General features: G+C 41.7%; 1 pseudogene; it reads right to left on the reverse strand.

Moving 5' to 3' along the window:
* Window positions 1–2,815: 2,815 nt before the first annotated feature.
* Window positions 2,816–4,543, reverse strand: LOC125506852 (annotated as a pseudogene).
* Between the last annotated feature and the right edge of the window lie 2,309 nt (window positions 4,544–6,852).

Below are 6,852 nucleotides of genomic sequence, written 5' to 3' on the forward strand. Positions count from 1 at the left end.
CACGTGCTCAATAGAGATGTCACCCTTCAACACACGATCGCAAAGAAAATGATGACGAATTAGATGTGCTTTGTCTTCGAGTGCTAAACTGGGTTATTAGAAATCTTGATGGCACTCTCATTGTCACAAAAGAGTGTCACATTCTTCACATTGATGACGTAGTCCTCGAGGGTTTGCTTCATCCATAGCAATTGAGCATAGCATGAAGCAGCAGCAATGTACTCAGCTTCAACAGTAGAGAGTGATACGCAGTTCTTCTTCTTCGAGGACCAACATACCAAGGATCGTCCAAGGAAATGGAATATGCCTGATGTTGATTTGCGGTCCACACGATCACCAGCATAGTCAGAGTCAGAATATCCAATGAGATCAAAAGCCGAGCCCTTGGGATACCATAATCCAAGTGTTGGAGTGTGAGCTAGATATTGAAGAATATGCTTCACGGCCTTATGGTGTGATTCCTTCGGTGTAGCTTGAAAACAGGCACACATGCAAACACTAAGCATAATATCTGGCATAGATGCACACAGATACAATAAAGAGCCAATCATGGAGCGGTATACCTTTTGGTCGAAGTCAATACCATTTTCATTTGTGCATAGATGGCCATTTGTGGGCATAGGAATTTTGACGCCTTTGCAATCTTGCATACCCAATTTCCTTGACACATCCTTGAGGTATTTCTCTTGAGATATGAAGATGTTGTCGCGCTGTTGACGAATTTGAAGACGTAAGAAGAATTTCAATTCTCCCATCATAGACATTTGATATTCCTCACTACAAGGCCATTTTCATCTTGCTTGTTGTGCTAGATCCATTTGGTGCTGATGATATTGTGCTTGCGTGGGTCTGGTCACTTGACAAGTTCCCAGATATTGTTGAGCTCGAATTGATGAAGTTCCTCTTGCATCTCTTTAATCCACTCGGGCTCCAGAAATGCCTCCTCTACTTTGGTGGGCTCTATGATAGAGACAAAAGCAAAATGCCCATAAAAGTTAGACAAATGTGAAGCCTTTGAGCGTGTGAGAGGACATGGTGCTTTGATGTTGTTGACGATTCTCTCAATCTACACTTCATTTGCGATGCGAGGATGAGCAGGTTGACGATGTTGACTGGGCTCAACATTTTGTTCAGAGCCATTTTTCTCAGGTGCATCAGCATGAAGTTCTTCACGTTCTAGAATGACTTCTTCAGCAGATTCTTTGGTAGGAATGACATCCTCACTAGACTTGAACTTAATGGATTCCTCAGGAGACATTTCATCTAGCACAGGAGGTAGGTGCTCTCTTTGCGAGCCGTTAGTTTCATCGAACCGTACATCTATAGTTTCAACAACCTTGTGGTGATAGGTGTTGAAGACTTCTTAGGTGTGCGATTCCTTTCGGTAACCAAGAATAACACCTTCATGTGCTTTCAGTGCAAATTTAGAATTGTGATGAGGATCTCCAATCCAACATTTAGCACCGAAGACTTTGAAATAACTTACATTGGGTTTCTTGCCAGTGAGAAGTTCATATGAGATCTTTTTGAAGAATTTGTGAAGATATACCCTGTTGATGATGTGCCACGCAGTATCAATTGCCTCAGGCCAGAAGAAGGAGGTATCTCGTATTCGTCAAGCATAGTGCGAACCATCTCAACAAGAGTCCTGTTCTTGTGCTCCACGACGCCATTCTCCTGAGGAGTGTAAGGAGCATATAACTCGTGAGTAATACCAAGTTCATCAAGATAGTCATCAAGACCAGTATTCTTGAACTCGGTCCCATTGTCACTTCTAATGTGCTTGATCTTCACATCGAAGTTTGTTGAAGACCTCGAGGAAATACGTTTGAAGACTTCCTGCACTTCAGTTTTGTAAGTGATGATATGCACCCATGTGTAACGAGAATAGTCATCAAAAATAACAAAGCCATATAAAGATGCAACATTAGTGAATGTGGCATAATGAGCAAGGCCAAAGAGATCCATGTGAAGCAATTCAAATGGACAAGTGGTGGTCATGATAGTCTTTGAGGGATGCTTGGCCTTGGTGATCTTTCCAGCTTCACAAGCTCCACACAGGTGATCATTGTGGAATTTGACGCCCTAGATGCCAATGACATGCTTCTTCTTCACGAGCATGTGCAAGTTCCTCATGCCAGCATGCATGTCGTCGATGCCATAGCCAGCCTTCTGAAGATTTTGCAAGTAGACATGTGGCAGGCTGTGGTCCTGTAGACAAATCAACAATATACAAGTCTCCTATCCTAAAGCCTTCGGAGACTTTGGAATTGTTAGTTTCCATGATCACAACACAATGATACATGCCAAAGACAACAACCATATCAAGATCACAAAGCATTGAGATAGACATGAGATTAAACCGTAAGGACCCGACAAGCATGACTTTGTCCATGTGTCAATCCTTTGAGATCGCAACCCTACCTAGACCCAATACCTTGCTTTTGCCTTTGTCAGCATAGGTGATATGCTTCAGATGCGATGGAGATAAAGAAGTGTCCATCAATAGGTTCTTGTCACCGGTCATGTGATTTCTACATCCACTGTCGAGGACCCACTCAGTGGCTTTGGGTTGATCATCCTGCAGATGAATTAGTGCATCTTACGAACTCATATACTTCATCAGTGAAGAATATGACATCAAATTCATCTGATCAATTTCATCAAGAAATAGAACAGATATAGCAGTATGAGGACGTGAGAAATGAAAATTCATTTCTTCATGATTAGTTTGCATCCTTTCAAGCGAATTCAGGTCTCCAGCAAATTCTTCAGATGTTGAAGTTCATCTGGAGACCTGACCCTACATAAGAGGTTAGTTCTTTTTCTTTACCACCAACATCTGGAGGGGTGGCAAAGAGTTCATCAATCTGTGAACTCCATAAGAGAAAGGTGGCATAGAAGCCAATCCACTTCGTTTCACATAAGAGGGGTTAGAGTAAGCATATGAATAAGCAGAGAAATTCTTCAAGGACTTATGAACATAATGATTTCAAGAATAATGCACATATTGATAGCCCTTAGGCTTTCCCTGCAAAACAGAAGTGTTAACACGATGATGTTCATATGAGGATCTGGATCCATATGAAGAATTTGGTCCGTGTGAGGAATTTGGTCCATATGAGGACTTGGATCCATATGAAGACTTTGGTGCATATGAAGAATTTGATCTGGGGTTCCTATTCTTCACAGGTGGTGTCATGATGACATTCACCTGAAGACTTTCAAGGCACCTTTTGGGAACCAAGATTTTCTTCATAGGGGGGCCATTCCTGCAGTTAGTTCCATCATATCTAGAAAATACTTCACCATTCTGATTTTTGAACAGTTTATAGTTGGAGTCAAATGACTCATCAGAAGAATATGAAGATTCACATGTAAAGCCAGATAAAGTGGATGGATCTATGGGAGATCCCTTTGCAGCAACCCATGAGGTTTTGCGATACTGCTCAGGTTTCCAGTAGGTCCCATCAACATTGAGTTTCCTCTCAAAAGCAATACCCTCTTTCCTAGGGTTCCTATTGAGGATCTGCTTTTTAAGCACATCACAAAGAGCCTGATGCCCTTTGAGGCTTTTGTACATGCCTGTTACATACAATTCCTTCAGCCCTGCATTATCAGTGATACTGGTGTATCCTCAGATGAGGAATTTGTAATAGCAGAGACAGTTGAAGAATTTTGAGCAATAGAAGCATTTGAACTTTCAGGTGAAGAATTAGCAGATTCACATTCAATGCATTTCAAACATGGTGGAATGAATTCAACCTTAGAGGAATTGATCTGTTGAGCAAGCAATGAATCACGTTCCTTCTGAAGATCTTCATAACTCACCCTTAGCTGCTCAAGATCTTGCTTTTTTGAAGAAATTCATAAGAAAGTTTCTCATGATTAGATAAGAGAGTGTTATGATGACTCGAAGGTTGTCAAACTTATGCTGAAGTCTCTGAAGATTATCAGTCAGAGTTTGAGTTCGATCCATTTCTTCACCCAGCATATCATCGCTTTCATCTAGCAAGTTTTGAAGTTTTTCCAAAGCTCTTTGTTTTTTAGTGGCAAGGGAAGCAGGTTTGGTATAGCTGGGTCCAAATTCATCAGCAGATTCATCATCACTAGACTCAGATAGGAAGCATTCGGTTACCTTGGCACCTTTTGCCATAAGGCATGGTGCAGAGGATGATGATTCTGGATCGAAAGTCATCATTTTGAGCGATTCCTTGAATTCCTCCAACCAGGGTTCATGACAAGTTCAATGGCCTTCATAGTCATAAGAGATTCGGTCCCAGATAAGCTTCGAATGGCAGAGATGCTTAATGTTCCTGAACTAGGTTCGGGATATGCAGGAGCGGATGACATCCTTCGCTATGATGTCAAGTCGAGTGTACTTGCGAATATCATCAGCCTCCGCAATCTTGCAATGATCAGTAACACCAATCTCAGTGACGGTCCACAACTCATTGTCCATCGCCATGAGACGCTTCTTCATCATGGCCTTCCACTTAGGGTAATCATGACCATCAAAGATGGGGCATGCCACTTTCTTCATTCCTGCGGTCGACATAACTAAAACTCCAGGCGGTTAAACCAAAATCACACAGAACAAGGGAGTACCTTGCTCTGATACCAATTGAAAGTGCGTTATATCGACTAGAGGGGGTGAATAGGCGATTTTTACAAATTCATCACTAAGGAATTTCAGGGTGAGGAAGTTCCTAAGAAATGAACTACTTACCAATGGAATAAGTACTCAGGTGCAAGCATAAGAGAGTAGTAGCACAGTCATCATGATGAAATGAAAACAAGCATAGAGTACAAGTAGCGTAAACACGGGATAAGCAGGCTGAAGACAAAGTGACTGAAAAATTAGGATTGAGGAAATTGAGAAAGTCTTCAGTTAGAGTCTTCAAACAGTAACGATCAAGTACTTGTACACAAAAATGAGGAAATGAAAGGATTGAGGAGATAGAACCAATTAGCTTGGTGAAGACAATGATTTGGTAGACCAGTTCCAACTGCTGTGACAGTCATACGTCTGGTTTGAGCGGCTAGGTTTTAAAACCTAAGGACACACAGTCCCAGACACACATTCCTCACCGTATTCTCCTTGAGCTAAGGTCACATAGACCTCGCCGAATCACTCATGGTAAGTCTTCAGGTGACTTCCAAACCTTCACAGACTTGGTCACTCGGTGATCCACAATTTCCTCTTGGATGCTTTAGACATGACGCCTAACCGTCTAGAGGATGCACGGTCCTCAAAGGTAACAAGTGTTGGTTCCACATAGGAACAATCTCTTCAGTGATGCTCAATCACTTTGGGTTTGTAGCTGTTTGGGTTTGGGTTTTCCTCACTTGATGATTTTCGCTCAAAGTCCTCGGAGGATGGGATGCTCTCAATGACAAGTGTCAGTTTCTTTCAGAGCAGCCAACTAGCTAGTGTTTGTAGGGGGCAGCTATTTATAGCCTAGGGAGTAGCCCGACATGATAAGACATAAATGCCCTTCAATGATAATACTTTTAGGTGGGTAGATATTTTGGGACACCTGGCCCGTAGCACAGCAACGGTCGAAAATTTGGCTATCAATTTCCTCAGGGCTATCATGTTCCTCACTTGTAGGCAATCCACACCGGCGAATTCCTAAATCCTTAGTCAGAACAAATTCCTCAGAGAACAGAAGATCCTCGTCTCTGTCACTCAAGAAGTTGACTGGACTGTATGAGATTTCCAATGGCTTCACTCGAAAGGATTGGGTAGGTATAGGATTTTGAAATGAGCATCACTTGGAAACTTTTCCTTAGTTTTACCTCGACCCCCTTTAACCTTACGGTGTTTCCTATGACTCGAGAAAGAGAAAAATGAAACTAAAACAAAAGTCTTCACGCTTCATAATCCTCGCATGAATATCAAGTCTTCAGGATCACACTAATTTCTTCACTTTCAAAGTCTTCAGAAAGCCAAAGTCTTCAGTTGAAGACATTCATTTTTAGGGGTTGACTTTCTCTATAAATATCAAACTCCTCAAAGACTTATAGACCTATGTACACTCATAAACACATTAGTCCCTTTACCTATAAGTCTTCAATACACCAAAATCACTAAGGGGCACTAGATGAACTTACAGCTTCTATTGCTGCAAATTCTTCAACTGTCTCTGCTATCGCAAATTCCTCATCTGAGGATGCTACTAGTATCACTAACAATGCAGGGCTGAAGGAATTGTATGTGGCAGGCATGTAAAAAAGCCTCAAAGGGCATCGGGCTCTTTGTGATGTGCAGAAAGAAGATCCTCAACAAGAACCCTAGGAAAGAGGGCATTGCCTATGAGAGGAAACTCAATGCTGATGGGACCTACTAGAAACCTGAGCAGTATCGCAAAATCTCATGGGTTGCTGCAAAGGGACCTCCAGTAGATCCATCTACTTTATCTGGCTTTACATGTGAATCTTCATATTCTTCTGATGAGTCATTTGACTCCAACTATAAACTGTTTAAAAATCAGAATGGTGAAGTATTTGCTAGATATGTTGGCACTAACTGCAGGAATGGTCCCCCTATGAAGAAAATCTGGGTTCCCAAAAGTTGCCTTGAAAGTCTTCACATGAATGTCATCATGACACCACCTGTGAAGAATAGGAACCCCAGATCAAATTCTTTATATGGACCAAAGTCTTCATATGAATCCAAGTCCTCACATGGACCAAATTCCTCACGTGGATCAAATTCCTCATATGGATCCAGATCCTCATATGAACATCATCACCCTAACACTTCTGTTTCGCAGGGAAGATCTAAGGGCTATGAATGTGCGCCTTATTCTTCAAATCATTATGTTCATTAGTCCTCAAAGAATTTCT

The sequence above is a fragment of the Triticum urartu genome, chromosome 5 (assembly GCF_003073215.2).
Source record: "Triticum urartu cultivar G1812 chromosome 5, Tu2.1, whole genome shotgun sequence".
In the NCBI taxonomy this organism is placed as follows: Eukaryota; Viridiplantae; Streptophyta; class Magnoliopsida; order Poales; family Poaceae; genus Triticum; species Triticum urartu.